Here is a 22,502-nt window from a genome sequence, read left to right as displayed (position 1 = left end):
AACATGCCCGATCCTTTGTTCTAGTAGACAGCTCTCAACTGAATCACAGGCTACATGTTTCCTGCAGGGGGAGGCCAAGTATGTAGGCCATGAGCGCAGCGGCCTCTCCTTGCAGCTTACCATGAACAGCGCCGTACATTGTATAGTGGCTGTGCTTGGTATTGCAGCTCAGCACTATCCACTTGAGAGGGACCGAGCTGCACCAAGGCCATGTGACAGATTAACGTGATGAATCAAAATACACAATGTTGTAGAGGCTCCGACACAAGCTACTGGCATGGTCATACCATGTGAGGCGAGGTGCACACATCAGACAGGTTTTCTCTGTACAACACAAACAGTGGATAACATCAAAATGTTACGCAATACCCAGGCGTCATTCACAGGAAAAAATACATAATAACAAGATAAAGTAATCTGGAAGCGATTCCCGACTTCCCCAGTAATACCCAAAAGACTTGTTGTAATAAAAAGGTTCTGGGGAGTAATATCAGAGAGCTACCCAAAGGACGGGATCTCGAGAATGGAAAGGGGGCGCTCAGTCCACATGGAGGATGTATAACCGAACACGACCCGTGATGGAGCACAAATGCCATTTACAGACCCCCCCCGCAGTACAAGGCCTCGGCCACATCACACAGAACCGTAAACTACTAAGGAGAAAACGGCACAGACACAAAATTTTCAGACAGAGGCACAAACAAGTGTATTATTTTATCATGGACTGAAGTGAAGGGAGCGGTGGTCACACATGCGCACCACCGCCTAAGGCTACTTTCACATCTGCGATTATTGACGAATCCGTCAGGGGGTCAGCAAAAACGCATCTGGTCAATAATTCAACCTTGAAATACAACTTTGAAACTGAATTCACCTGGATGAGAGAGAGAGACACAGAGACAGAGACAGAGACAGAGACAGACAGAGACAGAGACAGAGACAGAGAGACACTGAAAAACTATAAAAATCATGAATATAATAAAGAGACATGCAAAATCAAAAGAAAAAGTCTAAAAGAAAAAAGGACAAATAAATATAATTGGTAGAATCCAATCAGGTATAATAAGTGAAATGTGTAAAAGTGGAAATCGCTGTAAAACCGCATATATCCCTCTTGGGGTGATGTTATCTATTTTTACTGCGGACTATGTATATTTAGATATAAAAAGAACATAAATGTGATTATTTATATTCATTTTGGAATCTCCTTATTAAACATCGTATAAGAACCGCATCAAAACCACAAGCTTTTTTGGGGGGTTTGTATATGTCTTATATATGTTTATTGCTAGTCATATATGCGGACACAAAGAAACATTAAGAGGATAGTTCATCCCCCCTTTTTTGCACCCTTGTATCAGAATATATACTTAGGGTTATCACTCCAATATTGCGGTATATATTAGGGCTGTCGAATATAATCGATGCAGCGATGCATCGCGATTCGACCCCCGGCGATTCTGCATCGATGCGGTTGCTTTAAATAATCGATGCATGTTGATGACGTCAGCGTCGCGTCCGCCGTGCAGCCGAGTCGGAAAAAAGTTTTTGCGCCTTCTTTCCCGCCTCCCGCTGACGTGTCAGAGGGGGTGGCCACAACATTGAGTGAGCCGGGTCTGACTGAGTGAGGAGGAGCCGGAGGCGTGGTTTCCGCGCATCTCCGGCTCCCAGTCAGACACTCAGAAGCAGGCGGCAGTGCGGACGTGCGGTGGCTGGCGGCGAGGTGAGTTTTGTCACCTATGTAATATCTACCTCCAAAGCGCCTGCCACCTACACAGCATATACACCTACCGCCTGCCACCTACACAGCTCATATTGCCGCTTCTCATACCTTTGCCGCCCGCGCCATGTTTCTTCTTTATTTTTCCGGTTGTGTATCTTCTTATTCTTCCCCTCCGTCTACAGTGGACGGAACTTTAGGTTCCGGGTCTATGAAAGGCGGTCAAACAGCGGCCCCTAGTGGCCAGTCTGGGAATGTCTACATTTATCTCACACTATTCAGGAGATTGCTCCCAGCAGGAGGTGATCCACACTGACAACTCTCAGCTAAGGGCAGGGATCTGAAACTGCTGGGGTGTCAGATTTACTGACAGTTACTGATCCTGCACCATCAGAGCCCCTTCACACGTGTATCAGTCCCTACTGAGAGGATGGTTATTGTGGATACAATGTGAATGTAGCATACACAGTATCTATCAACCTGAAACCTCCAGGACTAAGGCTACTTTCACACTAGCGCTTGATCGGATCCGTTCTGAACGGATCCGATCATATTAATGCAGACGGAGGCTCCGTTCAGTACGGATCCGTCTGCATTAATAACTTAGAAAATTTTCTAAGTGCGCAAGATGCCTGAGCGGATCCGTCCAGACTTTCAATGTAAAGTCAATGGGGGACGGATCCGCTTGAAGATTGAGCCATATGGTGACCTCTTCAAGCGGATCCGTTCCCATTGACTTACATTGTAAGTCTGGACGGATCCGCACGGCCAGGCGGACAGCTGAACGCTGCAAGCAGCGTTCAGCTGTCCGCCTGTCCGTGCGGAGGCGAGCGGAGCGGAGGCTGAACGCCGCCAGACTGATGCAGTCTGAGCGGATCCGCTCCATTCAGACTGCATCAGGGCTGGACGGAGGCGTTCGGGTCCGCTCGTGAGCCCCTTCAAACGGAGCTCACGAACGGACCGACGAACGCTAGTGTGAAACTAGCCTAATACTGATGGTCTCTCAGGTTCTTTCACACTTGCGTTTTTCTTTTCCGGCATAGAGTTCCGTCCTAGGAGCTCAATACCGGAAAAAAACTGACCAGTTTTATCCTAATGCATTCTGAATGGAGAGCATTCCGTTCAGGAGGCATCAGTTCAGTCCCTCTTACGTTTTTTGACCGGAGAGAATACCGCAGCATGCAGCAGTTTTCTCTCCGGCCAAAAATCCTGAACACTTGCCGGATCCAGCTTTAAACTTATAGGCCTCGTTCACACTTCAGTGTTTGGTCAGTGATTTCCATCAGTGATTTGTGAGCCAAAACCAGAAGTGGAGCCTACATAGACATGAGGTAGAAGGGAAAGATCTGCTCCTGTTCTATGTTTAGAGCTGCACCTGGTTTTGGCTCACAAATCACTGATGGAAATCACTGACCAAACACTGAAGTGTGAACGAGGCCATATTGAAATGTATTAGTGCCAGATCCGGCATTAAAATTGCTGCATTGACGGATCCGTTCTTCCGATCTGCGCAGACCTTTAAATCTGTGAAAAAAATAAACACCGGATCCGTTTTTCCAGATGACACCGGAGAGACAGATCCGGTATTTCAATGCATTTGTCAGACGGATCCGCCTGACAATAGATACAAATAAATATTTTTGTGCAATTTCTGACTGATTGAATTAATTTTTTGATGTAAAATTGAAAAACAAGGGGACTTGGGTAATAATCTTGATGCATCGTGATGCATCGCCGAATCGAATCGAATCGTGGACTTGATAATCGTAATCGCATCGAATCGTGAGACGAGTGAAGATGCGCAGCCCTAGTATATATACAGTACAGACCAAAAGTTTGGACACACCTTCTCATTCAAAGAGTTTTCTTTATTTTCATAACTATGAAAATTGTAGATTCACACTGAAGGCATCAAAACTACGAATTAACACATGTGGAATTATATACATAACAAAAAAGTGTGAAACAACTGAAAATATGTCATATTCTAGGTTCTTCAAAGTAGCCACCTTTTGCTTTGATTACGGCTTTGCACACTCTTGGCATTCTCTTGATGAGCTTCAAGAGGTAGTCACCTGAAATGGTTTTCACTTCACAGGTGTGCCCTGTCAGGTTTAATAAGTGGGATTTCTTGCCTTATAAATGGGGTTGGGACCATCAGTTGCGTTGTGGAGAAGTCAGGTGGATACACAGCCGATAGTCCTACTGAATAGACTGTTAGAATTTGTATTATGGCAAGAAAAAAGCAGCTAAGTAAAGAAAAACGAGTGGCCATCATTACTTTAAAGGGACACTGACAGGCCCAAAAAGTGTATTATATATATATATATCAGTACAGGTCATACAAAGTGTATTAGAATCATCTAAGTATCCCCCCTGTCCACCTTATAAATACAGTAAAAAGAAGTTTTATAACCTGCTTTCATCGTGTTCAATCTGCCCAAGGGGCGGTGTTTGATCTCAACTTGCGCCCAGCCAGCCTCGCCACAACTGCCGTTTGAAGCGCCGCCCAGCTAATCAATATTCACTTCGCTGGGCGGCTACTAGTGTCCCCGGCCATCTTTAGCGCATGCGCCTGGCACCCTCACTGGCCAGGATCGCATCGCGCCTGCGCACAGTCTGATTCCCAGAGGCCGATGCAGCCTCTGCTTAATGCGCATGCGCCGGGCACAGCAGCGCTTCAGAGTAGCCGCCCAGCGAAGTGAATATTGATGAGCTGGGCGGCGCTTCAAACGGCAGTTGTGGCGAGGCTGGCTGGGCGCAAGTTGAGATCAAACACCGCCCCTTGGGCAGATTGAACATGATGAAAGCAGGTTATAAAACTTCTTTTTACTGTATTTATAAGGTGGACAGGGGGGATACTTAGATGATTCTAATACACTTTATATGACCTGTACTGTCATATATATACCTAAATATGCTTGTTGGGCCTGTCAGTGTCCCTTTAAGAAATGAAGGTCAGTCAGTCCGAAAAATTGGGAAAACTTTGAAAGTGTCCCCAAGTGCAGTCACAAAAACCATCAAGCGCTACAAAGAAACTGGCTCACATGCGGACCGCCCCAGGAAAGGAAGACCAAGAGTCACCTCTGCTGTGGAGGATAAGTTCATCCGAGTCACCAGCCTTAGAAATCGCAGGTTAACAGCAGCTCAGATTAGAGACCAGGTCAATGCCACACAGCGTTCTAGCAGCAGACACATCTCTAGAACAACTGTTAAGAGGAGACTGTGTGAATCAGGACTTCATGGTAGAATATCTGCTAGGAAACCACTGCTAAGGACAGGCAACAAGCAGAAGAGACTTGTTTGGGCTAAAGAACACAAAGAATGGGGGGGTTAGACATCTATTGTCTGCCACATACAATGCTGTCTTGACAACTTTTTCTGGGAAGTCTTTATCACCTACTGACTCCAATTAGGATAATAGAATCAACACCTTTGACCCAATGCTGGGTATAATTACCAGATGTGGATTCAGTTACATATTTATTCCCAGAGAATTCTTGTACAGTCACTCAGAATTGAGAAAGCTCGTTGGAAAAACGAGTGAAACGTTTTCAAAGAAATCTACAGTACGTCCAGTTGCCTTGATTTATTCTTTACAGATACAAGGAATGGACATTAGACCAGTGGAAATCTGTGCTTTGGTCTGATGAGTCCAAATTTGAGATCTTTGGTTCCAACCACCGTGTCTTTGTGCGAGGCAGAAAAGGTGAACGAATGGACTCTACATGCCTGGTTCCCACCGTGAAGCATGGAGGAGGAGGTGTGATGGTGTGGGGGTGCTTTGCTGGTGACACTGTTGGGGATTTATTCAAAATTGAAGGCATACTGAACCAGCATGGCTACCACAGCATCTTGCAGCGGCATGCTATTCCATCCGGTTTGCGTTTAGTTGGACCATCATTTATTTTTCAACAGGACAATGACCCCAAAAACACCTCCAGGCTGTGTAAGGGCTATTTGACCATGAAGGAGAGTGATGGGGTGCTGCGCCAGATGACCTGGCCTCCACAGTCACCGGACCTGAACCCAATGGAGATGGTTTGGGGTGAGCTGGACCGCAGAGTGAAGGCAAAAGGGCCAACAAGTGCTAAGCATCTCTGGGAACTCCTTCAAGACTGTTGGAAGACCATTTCAGGTGACTACCTCTTGAAGCTCATCAAAAGAATGCCAAGAGTGTGCAAAGCAGTAATCAAAGCAAAAGGTGGCTACTTTGAAGAACCTAGAATATGACATATTTTCAGTTGTTTCACACTTTTTTGTTATGTATATAACTCCATGTGTCAATTCATAGTTTTGATGCCTTCAGTGTGAATCTACAATTTTCATAGTCATGAAAATAAAAAACTCTTTGAATGAGAAGGTGTGTCCAAACTTTTGGTCTGTACTGTATATATACAAAGTTGCAATAAAAAGTATGTGAACCCTTTGGAATGATATGGATTTCTGCACAAATTGGTCATAAAATGTGATCTGATCTTAATCTAAGTCACAACAATAGACAATCACAGTCTGCTTAAACTAATAACACACAAAGAATTAAATGTTACCATGTTTTTATTGAACACACCATGTAAACATTCACAGTGCAGGTGGAAAAAGTATGTGAACCCCTAGACTAATGACATCTCCAAGAGCTAATTGGAGTGAGGTGTCAGCCAACTGGAGTCCAATCAATGAGATGAGATTGGAGGTGTTGGTTACAGCTGCCCTGCCCTATAAAAAAAAAAACAAAAAAAAAAAAAACACACACACCAGTTCTGGGTTTGCTTTTTACAAGAAGCATTGCCTGATGTTAATGATGCTTCGCACAAAAGAGCTCTCAGAAGACCTACGATTAAGAATTGTTGACTTGCATAAAGCTGGAAAGGGTTATAAAAGTATCTCCAAAAGCCTTGCTGTTCATCAGTCCACAGTAAGACAAATTGTCTATAAATGGAGAAAGTTCAGCACTGCTGCTACTCTCCCTAGGAGTGGCCGTCCTGTAAAGATGACTGCAAGAGCACAGTGCAGACTGCTCAATGAGGTGAAGAAGAATCCTAGAGTGTCAGCTAAAGACTTACAAAAGTCTCTGGCATATGCTAACATCCCTGTTGGCGAATCTATGATACGTAAAACACTAAACAAGAATGGATTTCATGGGAGGATACCACAAAGAAAACCACTGCTGTCCAAAAAAAACATTGCTGCACTTTTACAGTTTGCTCAAGAGCACCTGGATGTTCCACAGCAGTACTGGCAAAATATTCTGTGGACAGATGAAACCAAAGTTGAGTTGTTTGGAAGAAACACACAACACTATGTGTGGAGAAAAAGAGGCACAGCACACCAACATCAAAACCTCATCCCAACTGTGAGGTATGGTGGTGGGGGCATCATGGTTTGGGGCTGTTTTGCTGCGTCAGGGACTGGACGGATTGCTATCAAAGAAAAAATGAAATTCCCAAGTTTATCAAGACATTTTGCAGGAGAACTTAGGGCCATCTGTCCACCAGCTGAAGCTCAACAGAAGATAGGTGTTGCAACAGGACAACGACCCAAAGCATCGATGTAAATCAACAACAGAATGGCTTAAACAGAAGAAAATATGCCTTCTGGAGTGGCCCAGTCAGAGTCCTGACCTCAACCCGATTGAGATGCTGTGGCATGACCTCAAGAAAGCGATTCACACCAGACATCCCAAGAATATTGCTGAACTGAGACAGTTCTGTAAAGAGGAATGGTCAAGAATTACTCCTGACCGTTGTGCACGTCTGATCTACAACTACAGGAAACGTTTGGTTGAAGTTATTGCTGCCAAAGGAGGTTCAACCAGTTATTAAATCCAAGGGTTCACATACTTTTTCCACCTGCACTGTGAATATTTACATGATGTGTTCAATAAAAACATGGTAACCTTTAATTCTTTGTGTGTTATTAGTTTAAGCAGACTGTGATTGTCTATTGTTCTGATCAGATCACATTTTATGACCAATTTGTGCAGAAACCCATATCATTCCAAAGGGTTCACATACTTTTTCTTGCAACTGTATACGAACAATGTGCTGGACTTTTGGGGAAAAAAAACCTTTGCCTAGAGTGAACACCAGAATGGGCTCTACTCCAAGGTTTACTATGATCCCAATATCCCATGAATCCATAGAGTATTTAAAGCTGCCATTGACGGCATAGGGGCATGACCATTGAGGAAGGAACAGTGTAAATGTTCCAAAACACGTCTGGTATTTTATTGCCCCCTATGTGTGGACGTTAGAAGATGGATCTCTATCCATGATCAAATTTATCTACATATGGAGCGGTCCAAGACTGTCCCGATTTGAAGCTGGAAGACGGACTGCTGGCTTCCACATACCACGCGGCACGCTGACTGTGCTTCCCTTAGGCCTCTTTCACACGGGCATTGCGGGAAAAGGTGCAGGTGCGTTGCAGGAACATGCACGATTTTTCCGCGCGAGTGCAAAACATTGTAATGCGTTTTGCACTCGCGTGAGAAAAATCGGCATGTTTGGTACCCAGGTACCCAGTTAGGTGCTGGGTAGATTGTATTATTTTCCCTTATAACATGGTTATTAGGGAAAATAATAGCATTCTGAATACAGAATGCATAGTAAAACAACGCTGGAGGGGTTAAAAAAAAAATATATATAATAATTTAACTCACCTTAATCCACTTGCTCGCGCAGCCGGCATCTCCTTCTGTCTTCTTCTTTGCTGTGTGCAGGAAAAGGACCTGTGGTGACGTCACTCCAGTCGTCACATGGTCCATCACATGATCCATCACCATGGTAAAAGATCATGTGACGTCACTACAGGTCCTTTTCCTGCACACATCAAAAAAGACGACAGAGGAGATTCCGGCTGCACGAGCAAGTGGATTAAGGTAAGGTAAATTATTTTTAATTTTTTTTTAACCCCTCCAGCGCTAATGTACAATGCATTCTGTATTCAGAATGCTATTATTTTCCCTTTATAACCATGTTATAAGGGAAAATAATAATGATCGGGTCTCCATCCTGATCGTCTCCTAGCAACTGTGAGTGAAAAATCGCACCCCATCCGCACTTGCTTGCGGATACTTGCGATTTTCACGCAGCCCCATTCACTTCTATGGGGCCTACGTTGCGTGATAAACGCAGAATATAGAGCATGCTGCGATTTTCACGCAACGCATAAGTGATGCATGAAAAATCACCGCTCATGTGCTCAGCCCCATAGAAATGAATGGGTCAGGATTCAGTGCGGGTGCAATGCATTCAGCTTACGCATTGCACCCGCGCGGGAAAACTCGCCCGTGTGAAAGGGGCCTTAAACGCACAAGCTGCTTCTTTCAAACACACGAGCGGAGTCTATCACACATGGACTTACAGGTGGGGAGATTCGGAGGTAAGACCGCGTGGGACGCCACGGTAGGCACGAGACCCCGATCCCTGAACAACAGAACCATGTCCGTGCTGTGGAGAAGCAACCAATGTAGCCACTTTAATCTTAGGGCAAATTTTTGTACAGATCATTGAAGTGGGACAAGAGCCAATAACCCTTGAATGGATATATATTCAAATTTTATATGTGAATAATTCTCAATAAGGGATAAGGGATCCCGATACTCTCCGAGGACATAACTTATGTATAACTAACTTCATTATTGCCTACCCAGCGATAAAAAACCAAAAGACAGTATTTGTGTGAACAATAACCGGACATTAAGCAGCATAAAAAGAACAGGCGATACCTGTCCACATAAAGCTGTGGCAGTACCCCGATGTGGGAGATACGGCCGATGACCATATAATTGAGAGATACCCAAGATATGAACCGCCATCATGCAAGATATACTTTGAATATTGAATGAATTGCAGGGAAATGCCGGGATCCGTCCTAATTCACCGATTAATAATTGTGTCCGTCCTATTACGGCTCTTATGGATTTATTGGCTACGTTTAGCTTTTAGTTTTTTAAATACGTTTTAAGTTTATATATTTTTATGCACCATTATGTGTTATAATGTACTCCGCTTATAAATTGTTTCTCAGAGGGATTCCAATAGAGGAACGCCGATCTCTTCATTTTTTTTAATTCAATAATACAACCGTCTGCATCCGTTCAGAACGGATCCGGTTGCATGATCTCCAAAAAATGAACGAGACGGATCCGGCACTAAAACCATTGCAAGTCAATGGGCGGCAGATCCGCTTTTTTTCTCCTCGTGTTTGGAAAAAAAATAGATCCGGCACCATTGACTTGCATTGTGTTTTATGCCAGATCCATCTTGCTCAGTATCCCATGACGCACACAAAAACACTGGTTGCAGCTCTTTTGTGTGCATCATGGGAACGCAACCAAACGGAATGCATTCTGGTGCGTTCCGTTCATTCAGTTTTGTCCCCACTGAAAATAAATGGGGAGATAACAAAAGCGTTTTGCTGTGACCGATCTCAAAACCGTACTGCAAAACGCAGATGTGGAAGTAGCCTTATTCACACCGACCTGAGGACCCCTGTACTCCTGATCGGTGGGGGTCTCATCTGTTTGACTATCATATCTTTATCGCCTACCTTGTGCGTGCAACCTCAGCGAATACTAAATGTACAATTCTCTCTCGCATCGCCATCAAATCAGACGTGTCCGCACATGACGAGTACAAAAATGGGAGCCCCGTTCTGCCTGGAGAGACTGACTCACTCCCAGGCAGGCGCTGTCAGTAACCATAAGGTTCCGACAGCGCAGATTTCCTTAATTTCTGCATGCATCTTTTAGGTCAAAACCAGGAGTGGCCCTTTCGGCGCATACTTACCTCCAGGAATCGTGTTGCGAATACACTGCGAAGAGTGAAATTTTTGTGGTCAAAATCCTTGGCAAAGCGCAGCTAATGACAGCGGACGCGCTCCGGTAGAGGCCGTGGCACCTGGTGGGACGGAACGAGATCACGCTTACTTGCACAAGGTGCAACGTAGAAGCGCGGCACTGCGATTTTATGTCACATGGCTACATGTCGGCCTAGCCCAATAGCATGCTGTGAATTAGAAAACCCGCAGTATGCCCTCCGATGCCCAGCAGAGAAATCAGCTGTGCGGGCGAATTGGATTTTTGGTGCAAAAATCGGAAACAAAAATTGCTATGACCAAATACGGACTTGAGGTGCAACAGCACGGGGCGAGGCTGCGAAATCTGTGGCAAAACTACCGTGAGTTACCTTCTGCATTGAAAAGGGTGAAGTCCAAAATGAAAATGGGCATACAGAGATTTCAAATCCGCCTTGCAGGTCAAATTTCCAAAGTGTAAAAATTTCAGCAGCATGGAGGAGGTTGCCTCTACTAAAAACGCAGCAGATGGGTCACACCCAATTCCGCAGCGTATGCGCCATGGGTGGCGTACTCACAAATATTTTTGGTTCTAAAAAGCCTCTCATTCATTTCAATGGGTAGCAGAACTTGCTTTTTTTTTCCCCCACTGTGTTTTTTTTCAGAAGCAGCATGTGCTCCCATTGAAATGAATGTAAAGCTGAGAAAAAAAAAAAGAAAAAGACCCAAAAACCGCATCAAAAGAAAATCAGCGCAGAAGCAGTGCCGTCCATTGGATAGCGGACACGCAAAGAAAATATATGTTCTTGTGCATGAGCCCTGGGGGTGAGGCCATTGGTGTGGCTGACCCCAGGCCTCCCCATGGCAGCCACTGACCGTCATAGGTGGGCGCAGAACCTGAACACATGCATTCAGTGGCACCGCGTGGTCCTACACAACGGGCCTAGAATTAACGATGTCCGAAAAATGGCTAAGACCAGGTACGGTATAATTAACCATTTTGCTATGGAATTCTGGCTTCAAAAAGCTACAAAATAGGGCTTTTGTGACTGATTGTACTCGCTTGCGCAAAAATAATTTTGGCAACTTTTTGCATTGTTACACCATCCACTCAGATTTTGTAATGTGGCTGGGAAAGTGGACGGGGTTCGCTATGTTAATGAGTTTCACCTCAGATTGATCGGGGAGACTTTTTGTCGCAATCTCCCTCCAGGAGGAAGAGGGAGCAGGAAAACTGGAGGAGTTTTCTAGAGAAAAGTGTTAGGTTTAGGGTCCATTCACACGTCCGTAGTGCATTGCGGATCCGCAATACACCCGGCCGGCACCCCCATAGAACTGCCTATTCCTGTCCGTAATTGCGGACAAGAATAGAACATGTACTATTTTTTTCGGGAGCCGCAGACCGGAAGATCGGGGCCACGCTCTGGAAATGGGGATGTGGACAGCACATTGTGTGCTGTCCGCATCTCTTCTGGCCCCATAGAGAATGAATGGGTTCGGATTTGTTGCGGAATGGATATGGATCCATTCTACGGACGTGTTAATGGCCCCTTAAAGGGGTTTTCCAGGCTTTCCTCAGGATAGGTCATCAATATCAGACCTGCAGGGGGCCGATTAGCTGTATGAGGAGACAGCGCGGGTGTCAGGCCCCCGCCAATCTGATATTGATGACTAGGGATGAGCGAATAGACTTTGGATGGTACTTTGTTCCAAACCGAATCCAAGTTCGGTATCAAGTTTTTTTACAGTAATAATTAATTCCTGAAGTTATTACCCGAAGTCTCGCGCGTGACTTCGCGAAGTAATAACTTCGGCTCATCGGAGCCAATACATTCTAATACTGTATGGAGCAGGATCTCCGTACAGTATTTCAACAAAGTTCTCTGCGAATTGACTTCGTATGGTACACTCATCCCTATTGTAGACCTGAGGATAGGTCATCGATATAGGAGAACCCGGAGAACCCCTTTAAGGATAAGAAAGTTATCGAACATTAGGCTACTTTCACGTCAGCGCTTTGGGTTTCCGGTTTTGAGATCCGGCAGAGGATTTTAAAACTGGGTCAAAACGGTTCCGTCTAGGGCCAACTAACGTATTGTGAAGGGGGTAGGCTCTACTCAGGATGCATTGTGTTCCGGTAGCATTCGGTTTTGTGCCCGGTCATTTGAACCGGATCTGTAACTAAAAACAATGTAAGTCAATGGTGCCGAATCAGTTTTCTTCTTATCCGAAAAAAATAAAATAAAAAACACGGATCCACAACCCACTGACTTACAATATTTTTAGTGACAGATCCGGTTTGTTCCGTTTCGCATTAACATAGCCGCATGCGAATGTATGAATCCTCACGCATCAAACACAAAGGAACCGCTGTGGTCCGGTTTTGAGGCCCTCGGCTGGATCTCCACACCGGAAACCATAATGCTGAGACTGTCGTCCACACTCATCTGACTGCAAATATTCCTCTCATGATAAATGTCCCCCATTGTGATCACGGCTTATGTTCTACCTGCATATTTAAAGGGTGCTGGCAAACGTGTGAAAAACGGTTACATACATTTAGGCCTCATGCACACGGCCGTTGTTCTTGACCGCATCTGAGCCGCCGTTTGGCGGCTCGGATGTGGACCCATTTGCTTCAACGGGGCTGCAAAAGATACGGACAGCACTCAGTGTGCTGTCCGCATCCGTTGCTCCGTTCTGTGGTCCCGCAAAAAAAAACAAAATTATATAACATGTCCTATTCTTGTCCGCGCTTTGCGGACAATAGGCATTTATATTAAAGGCTGTCCGTGCCGTTCCGCAAAACACACCACGGTCGTGTGCATGAGGCCTTAGGGTCCATTCGCGGATCCGCAAAACACCGGGCCGGCACCCCAATAGAAATGCCTATATGCAGCTGCGGACAAGAATAGGACATGGTACATTTTTTTGCAGCGCCGCGGACCGGAAGTTCGGGGCCGCGGACCGGAAATGACCGTCCCCATTGAAAATGAATGGGTCCGCACCTGCGGAACGGATCCAGACCCAAAGTGCGGACGTCTGAATGGAGCCTTTCCTGCTACCTTACTGCAGCACACTACAACTGTACTGAAAAACATGGCCAAGTACACTTTTCTGTACAATACGCCCGAGAAGCGAGCAGGCAGCGAGTGACAGTGTGAAGGTTTTCACGGATACAGAAGTGGAAGAGAAATGTGGTTTATTAGAGGAGAGATGGCTTCTGCCAGTAATTGAAGTGGATTACGGAGACGATGCCTGGAAAATCCAATGCACATTTCTAAAGAAAACCTGAGGAACAGTACCTGAGTGTCCCCAGGACCATGGAAAAAGTGATGGGATAATAGCCTGGCTGTAGCATGCAGCGGTGTGCGAACATCGCCCAGACACAGAGGAGCCCTTGTGTGCTCCGGGGGGAGCACAGGACGGAGTCACCCCGCACTATGATCATACAAGACCATGGAACATACAGGGGGCACCGGCATTAGTGCAGCTCATCGTTCACATGGCCTTTGTGCATCCCAGTCCCATTCAAGAGCATGGGACTGAGCTGCAATACCAAGTACAGCCACTATACTATGTATGGCGCTGTGCTTGGTAGAGAATAAAGAGGCTGCTGCACTTATCTGAGCGCTGCGACCTCTTCAAGCAGCTGATCTGTGGCGTTGGGGCCCAGTGATCCTCCTGAGGATAGACCATCAATATTTAAAGAAGCACTACCACATATCTTTTTTTTTGTTGCAGATCCGCACATGGCCGACACTGAATAGAGAAGTCCTATTGTTGTCCACAGCTGCAGACAAGAATAGGACATGCTCTATTTTCTTGCGGAGCTGCGGACCGGAAGTTCGGGGCCGCGCTCCGGAAATGCGGATGTGGAGAGCACATAGTCTGACTCATGGGACCCCCTCCAATCACAAGGACAGGGTACTCCCAACCCTCTGAATGCAATGGCAGCACAAGTGTGAACATCAGTCCATTCACTTGGTTCTTTTCAAAAGTGGAGGTCCTGGTGGTCAGCCCCTACCCTCCGCCACCCCCCACTACCTATTCTGTGCATGATGGCATGGTGCGACAACCCCTTTAAATAGAATCGTCTGACTCAGTCTAGGTGTGCTAATCTTCTCTTTCTTACGGATGGATTAGTAATCTTTATAATCGCTCCACCCTTGCTCTAAAAAAATAAAAATAAACCAGCTCTCCATGCACGGACTTCCTGGGGAGTGGCAGGCTTGTGATTAGGCACAGCAGCCAATCAGAAGAGGAAGAGCTGCAGGGGGGGAGGGAGAGCGCAGCAGCCTGGACCAATGATGAGACAGGAGGCGTGTCTCAGACTACCTCACACTCCCTGCAGGCACTGTAGCTAAACTGTAGTCACAGATCACAGCTCGCTAAAAGACAGGAAAAGAGCAAGAGGAAAACAGGTAGCAGATTATCATCCCTGACAGGGACTGACTAAGGCTAGGGCTACACGGCGACATGCGTCGCAGGACAAAAAAGCAAACAACTACACTGCAACGTCGCGGGACATTCATGTCGCACCAATGTCGAGCGACATTTATTGTAATGATAGTCTATGGTGTTGCAGCGACATATGCCACATGCTGCGACACGACAGTCGCACAAATCCCTTTTCTTTTTTGTGACTATCATGTCGCATGTCACAGTGCGACACCATAGACTATCATTACAGCAAATGTCGCCATGTAGTCCTGTCCTAACACATCATTTAAAGAGCATCTGTCAGCAGGTTTGTCCCTATGACACTGGCTGACCTGTTACATGTGCAGCTGAAGACATCTGTGTTGGTCCCATGTTCATATCTGCCCACATTGCTGAGAAAAATGTTGTTTTATTATATGCAAATGAGCCTCTAGGAGCAACGGGGGTGTTACCATTACACCTAGAGGCTCTGCACTCTGATTGACAGGACCAGGTGTGAGGATGTTTACACTGCCCGCTCCTGTCAAAGTGCAGGGGTTGCAGCAGTTGCAGACAGAGCAGAGCCTCTAGGTGTAATGGTAACGCCCCCGTTGCTCCTAGAAGCTCATTTGCCTATAATAAAACATCATGTTTCTCAGTAATGGGGACACATATGAACATGGGACCAACACAGATGTCGTCAGCTGCCAAGTGCACATGGAACAGGTCAGCCAGTGTCATAGGTACAAAACTGCTGACAGATGCCCTTAATGAGCTCCTTTTTTTCCTGTTAATTTGATCTAACGGATTACTACCTACAAGGTGATGTTCACATAATGCAGATTCTGTCAGGAGCTTGAAGGCTAAATCAGAACAGAATTTGCAACCAATCCGCCAGCAAAGCATATGAATCAGATCTTTACTGCCCCATTCACAAGCTAAAGAATAATCTGCGCAGAACCACCACCTATCTGCAGCAGGACCATCACTGATGTGGCTGCTGCACTGACCAAAAGGAGCCCCCATCGCTCTGGTCACAGGGCTACAAGGGTTAACCACAAATCGCTCACTGTACCCCGGCCATTTACATGAATGGGCAAAAGCTGCACCACCAAGAACAGCCCCAACATAAAACAAAACTGCGCAGTAAGGACCAATGTGAACAATGAATAGTCACAGCCCCTTCAACCAGCGGATCACCAGGGGTGCCGAGAGTCTGACCCCCAGCAATCTGATACTGATAGTCTATCTTAAAAGGACGGGTCATCAGTTATTCAAACCTGGACAACCCTATAGGGACAGGTCACACAGCATTATTTGACAGCTGTATTTAGCACTGGCGACCACATGGAAGCCGCAACCACTGGGCGACCACATGGAAGCCGCAACCACTGGGCGACCACATGGAAGCCGCAACCACTGGGCGACCACATGGAAGCCGCAACCACATGGAAGCCGCAACCACTGGGCGGCCACATGGAAGCCGCAACCACTGGGCGGCCACATGGAAGCCGCAACCACTGGGCGGCCACATGGAAGCCGCAACCACTGGGCGGCCACATGGAAGCCGCAACCACTGGGCGGCCACATGGAAGCCGCAACCACTGGGCGGCCACATGGAAGCCGCAACCACTGGGCGGCCACATGGAAGCCGCAACCACTGGGCGGCCACATGGAAGCCGCAACCACTGGGCGGCCACATGGAAGCCGCAACCACTGGGCGGCCACATGGAAGCCGCAACCACTGGGCGGCCACATGGAAGCCGCAACCACTGGGCGGCCACATGGAAGCCGCAACCACTGGGCGGCCACATGGAAGCCGCAACCACTGGGCGGCCACATGGAAGCCGCAACCACTGGGCGGCCACATGGAAGCCGCAACCACTGGGCGACCACATGGAAGCCGCAACCACTGGGCGGCCACATGGAAGCCGCAACCACTGGGCGACCACATGGAAGCCGCAACCACTGGGCGGCCACATGGAAGCCGCAACCACTGGGCGGCCACATGGAAGCCGCAACCACTGGGCGGCCACATGGAAGCCGCAACCACTGGGCGGCCACATGGAAGCCGCAACCACTGGGCGGCCACATGGAAGCCGCAACCACTGGGCGACCACATGGAAGCCGCAACCACTGGGCGACCACATGGAAGCCGCAACCACTGGGCGACCACATGGAAGCCGCAACCACTGGGCGACCACATGGAAGCCGCAACCACTGGGCGACCACATGGAAGCCGTCTTCCATTGTTTTTAATAGGAGGCAGCACTGCCGCTCATGCAGCTGCAGTTTAGTGATGTGATTGCGTCAAGAAAGGACATATACTTTTCTTGCTATAGCATCCCATTGAAAACAGGGGGAACGATTCACGTTTTTGAAACTGCAACAAATTCAGCCGTCAAAAACGCTGTGTGTACAGCCCCTTAAAGGAGTTCTCCAGGAATTAACAATTGGTGACCTCTCAGCGATCTCCTACTAAGGTCATCAATGAGCGCCACAGAAGTGGATGGAGTGGTGGCCGCTCTTGCGCGGTGCGTTTCCCATTCATTTCAGCGAGACTTCTGAAAACAGGCAAATGCGCCGCTAGGCTATTTTCGGGGCTCCCATAGAAATGAATGGAGTGTGGCCGCTCATGTGCCATCCGTCACTTCTCAGGGACCTGCACCTATCAGACATTGTGGCCTATCCTACCAATATACAGCCAATGTCCAAGATGAGACAACCCCTTTATGATCTCTCCTAGGAATGTCAGCAATTTTTGAATCCTGGAGGACCCCTTTAACATTGCCAAGAAGAAATAAAAAATAAAAAAAATAAAAAACTTTGGCAGACAGCCTAGTAGAATACCATCACCTACATACAGGCCGCACACAGTTATGTAACCAAATTTACAGTCCTGTGCAATAAAAATAAGAAAGCCGCTTGGAATCAGCCTAACAGACATACCACACCGTCTACAGCTCAAATGCACAGCTATGCGTCTCCATGGTGACAGACTACAAACAGACCCTGCGTGTAGTCAGATCTAGCAGTCTCCCGCTGTCTGTAGGTCAGGGAACAGATAGAGGAGAGAAACACGACCACAGAACACAAGGACTTAATGGGGTTTCTAGGATTTTAAGAAAGTTGGCAAACAGTCCCAAAATTATATATATATTTATTACCATTACTCATCTGTTAAAGGGGTTCTCCCATGACTAATGTAAAAAATGAAAATCAAAGATCATATAGAACATGACAATCTCTTTCTAACAAAGCTAAAACCAGCCCTGGACCTCACATGGATCCAGAGGTCTCATCATTCATTGCTCTGCTAGATTTATATCAATCTGACAGCTCAGGGGGGGGGTGTTTGCTGCAGCTCAGGGGGCGTGTCTCAGCTCTCCCTATCGCAGCTCAGGGGGCGTGTCTCAGCTCTCCCTATCGCAGCTCAGGGGGAGTGTCTCAGCTCTCCCTATCGCAGCTCAGGGGGCGTGTCTCAGCTCTCCCTATCGCAGCTCAGGGGGCGTGTCTCAGCTCTCCCTATCACAGCTCAGGGGGCGTGTCTCAACTCTCCCTATCACAGCTCAGGGGGCGTGTCTCAACTCTCCCTATCACAGCTCAGGGGGCGTGTCTCAGCTCTCCCTATCACAGCTCAGGGGGCAGACAAAAGGATGGAACTGAGCATGTGCGGCCATCTCAGTTAGCAGGACATAGAAATAAAGAAAAAAAAACTAACAGCAGGTGACGCTATACTGATACATTTTACTGAATAACTCAGAGGCTATGCTAAATTTTTTCATCACATGCTATTACAAAAGTTTTCAGATCCAGATGCTGGTTTGAAAACTGTAGAATATTTTTCATGGGACAACCCCTTTAAGTCCCCTGCCACTGGAGCAGCTCCGTTCTGGTGGTCTCCGGCGGTCCTGGAGGACCACATGCAGCTAATCCCCAGCCTCTGCTGTGATCTCTCACTTGACCGCTTGATGCCGCAGTGGTCCCATCGTGAATGACGTATTGCTGTAATCACCGCACGACTGGCGGGGAGCACCAGAGAATTCAACAGGTGAGTAATGGCTGTTTTTTTTTTCCTAAAAAGTTAGCCAACTTTCCTGGACGTCCCATTTAAAAGAAACTGTATACAGAAAAAAGGAAGGATAATGTTCACACTGGCCACAAAGATTACAAATACACCGTCTATTGAGTTCTTGGAGTGCAAGATGTCACTTTTCTAACCACCGACCACACCAGATGGGCTGATCCTAGGGGTCCCGCTGCGGGGAGCCCCCACAATCAGCGGCCACTAGTGGGAGAGGCTGCCGACCAGTCCTCATTTTCCACTCCCGTTTCATGTGTGTACAGAACAGCGTGGGCATCCTCAGCGCTATCCAAGGGGTTTACCGCGACACCACAAAAACCTGATGTGTCCGATCAGACCTCATGCACACAACCGTATTATGCATCAGTGTCTGATCTGCATTTTATATGTATTGCACACACACCCGTACCTTTCTAGGGGTATGTGACGATAATGGACCGTACATGGATGACATGTGTGTGCTGTCCGCATCCGTGTACGCATTCTGCAAATTACGGAGCCCAGATACAAGGAGGATATGAGGGGCAGCAGTGAAAACAAACCACTCTTCCCTGCACACACTGCTCCGCAACATCAGAGCCTGGATTTTGAATCAGTTTTAGGCCTCATGCACACGGCCATAGTTTCTGTCCGCATCCGTTCTGCATTGTAGACCACAAAACGGATACGGTCGTGTGAATGCCCCCCTTAGCTGAATGGTGGATACACTGGTTTTACCTCCCAGCTTTGCCAGAAACAGTAGAGGACGATTTAAGGATCTGTTCACACTTCTCGGATTAATTCCACAAGTAGATCGGTGGCAGCAATCCGAGGACGACGCTCAGACAGCCGCCACAGATCTGCACGAGAATCAACCCGACTGTCATTCTGAGGCTAATCCGTGGCTTTTCTGTGCAGAATAGTCCACGCAGATTTTTCACTCGAACTGGACGCGGAATATCAGCGGATCTGACGAGGATTTAAGTGCAGAACCTGCGTCTGCGACCTCATAACATCCTGAATGTGTGAACACAGCCTACAGCCTCCTCGCCATGTCCGCATCTGTAGCTCCGTTCTGTGGTCCACAAAAATGATGAGGCATGTCCTATTTTTGTCCGTTTTGCAGACAAGAATAGGCATTTCTACAATGGGCCTCCTGTTCCATTCCGCAAATTGAGGAAGGCACACGGGCGGCATCCGTGTTTTGCGGATTCCACAATTTGCAGACTGCAAAACACGGCATGGTCGTGTGAACAAGCCCTAACTTGACACGCAGATTTAAAAATCCACGTCGCAGGCCAATTTATGCTGCAGATTTTAATTTTTTTTTCACCGTACGCGGATGAGATTTCTTAAGATCTCGTCCCCTCTGACAGTACTGTTCCCGACAATTTGCCCGTGTAAATCTGCAGCCGATCACCCGATGAAAGAGCGAAGCGCTCGTTCGTTGGGTGATCCTGTTTCCGCAGGCACCTAAATTATCGTTTCTGGGCAGCAGATTGTGTCGTCTAAACAGCGATCTGCCGCCCAGAAACAATGCAGCTGTATGAGGACGAGCAATGACAATAGTGACCCCCACCCCCGTCCTCATACTGTGGAGGCGATCGCTGCGTGTAAATGCAGAGCTTTACCCCACTGAGCGAGCAGCCGACTGTCTGGAAGGAAAGCCGTGACGCGGTTCTGGCACAGCAAAGGAGATCTGACAACGCACATATTTAGTAAATTTTTTCTGTAGAGTTTCCGGGCGAATTTCACCCTTTGTGATTCAAAGGATGAGACTGGGGCAAAGCTGCATCAAAAGCCTCAAGCATCATGTGCAGAATTGATGTTTTACACAAAAAAAAAAAATCAGAGCGGAAATTACGTGTAAAAAACCTGCACCCTTAGGGCAGGAGGTCGAAAACACTGGATTTGCCACACCAAATCTGCAACATATCCACCCTATCTGGACTATCCTAAAAGCCTCATGCACACGACCGTTTTATTCCGTGTCTGTTGTGCCGTTTTTCGTGATTTTCTGCGGATTTATTGACTTTCAATGGGCCCGTTGAAAACTCTGCTAATGCACCGTTTGTCATCCGCGTCCGTGATTCCAGTCCGTCAAAATATAACCTGTCCTATTATTTTTGCGGAAAACGGTTTGCGGACCCATTCAAGTCAATGGGACCGTTAAAAAACGCGAAAGGCACACAAGATTGTCATCTGCGTCCGTTTTTTTCCTATCATTTGCATGGCAAACCTGTTTTAGACTTTTTTTTTTACTTTCCTTCATGTCTGGTGGTCCTCCAAAAATAAAGGAAGACACACGGAAACAAATCATGGAACAACAGAATCCCATTTTGCGGAACGGAACACAACAACAGTCGTGTGCATGAGGCCTAAAGGGGGCGTCAAAGTTTTTTTGAACTGATGACCTATCCTCTGGATAGCTCATCAGTATCTGATGGGTGGGGGTCGGACACCTAGCATGAAGAGCCTGCGGAGCTCTGTGCCATGCACTTCTTGGGCGCAAATCACTTCTATTCCAGTGAAGCAGTAGCATCAAGCACAGCGCCGTACATTGGATCGCGGCTGCGCTTGTTATCGCCGCTCAGCCACTTTCACTTCAATAGGGGGCACACCGCCGCCTTCTCAACCAGCTGATCAGCGGGGGTTCGACCCCCCCCCCAACGATCAGATACCAATGACCTATCCACAATGGCGACGTGGCGGAACAGGAAGAAGAGAATCCACAAGGTAAGCAAAGCAGGGGAAGGGCCGTGAGATCTAAAACACGTTTATGAGGGAGGCGAACGCGCGGTCCCTTCCCCTCCGCGTCACGGGTATAAAGTAGAGAAAGATGGTGACATCACCGGAGCAAATGACCCGTCATGTCCTGTCAGGTGTGTGACATTGTGGCAGGGGTTTGACAATGTTATATCACGGGCATCGTGACCCAAAACATTGCACTGCATAGAAACCAATACAAACTGTCACACCACTCAAGTCAGCACAAGCTGAAAATTACTTCCAGCCTTAGGTTATGGACACCAATGAAGCAATTTTATTATTATGGGAGAGAAAATATTCGCCATTGGTTTTGCCGACATTTGTCTCCTGCTGTTGCATGTATTCCCATACGTTGCAGGCTGCTCAGCCCCCTGCCCAGTGAAATCCATCAGACAAGCTCTGACAGCTCGATCTGCAGCCCTTCTTCTAAGCTGTCATTGGCGCAACCAAATACCATAAACTTAATGGGATTGTCCGGGATTTTTATTTAATGGCGGGGGCACCGATAATAATAATCGTACAATGTATACTCCCTGTCCCGAGCCCCTTCCGTTCCTACATGACCACTCCATTCTCCCCACTGCTTTTCTTATGACTGCAGCTTTGACGTTCGCACATACCGCACATTACTGCTGCAGCCAGTCCCTGGCCTCAGAGGCCACGTACCGTATACCACGGAGGCTGCAGCTGAAGTATACGGACATATCATCGCTGCCGCCAGAACATTAT

General features: G+C 47.2%; 1 protein-coding gene across 2 annotated transcripts in view; it reads right to left on the bottom strand.

Annotated features, from left to right (window-relative positions):
- The window catches only part of ARHGEF12 (Rho guanine nucleotide exchange factor 12), a 216,996-nt gene that overhangs the window by 193,247 nt on the left and 1,247 nt on the right, over positions 1-22,502 (bottom strand). The window lies entirely within an intron of this gene.

This window comes from Bufo gargarizans, chromosome 4 (assembly GCF_014858855.1).
Source record: "Bufo gargarizans isolate SCDJY-AF-19 chromosome 4, ASM1485885v1, whole genome shotgun sequence".
Taxonomy (NCBI): domain Eukaryota; kingdom Metazoa; phylum Chordata; class Amphibia; order Anura; family Bufonidae; genus Bufo; species Bufo gargarizans.
The sequence above is the reverse complement of the archived record's forward strand: the minus strand, read 5'-3'. Positions and strand labels throughout refer to the sequence as shown.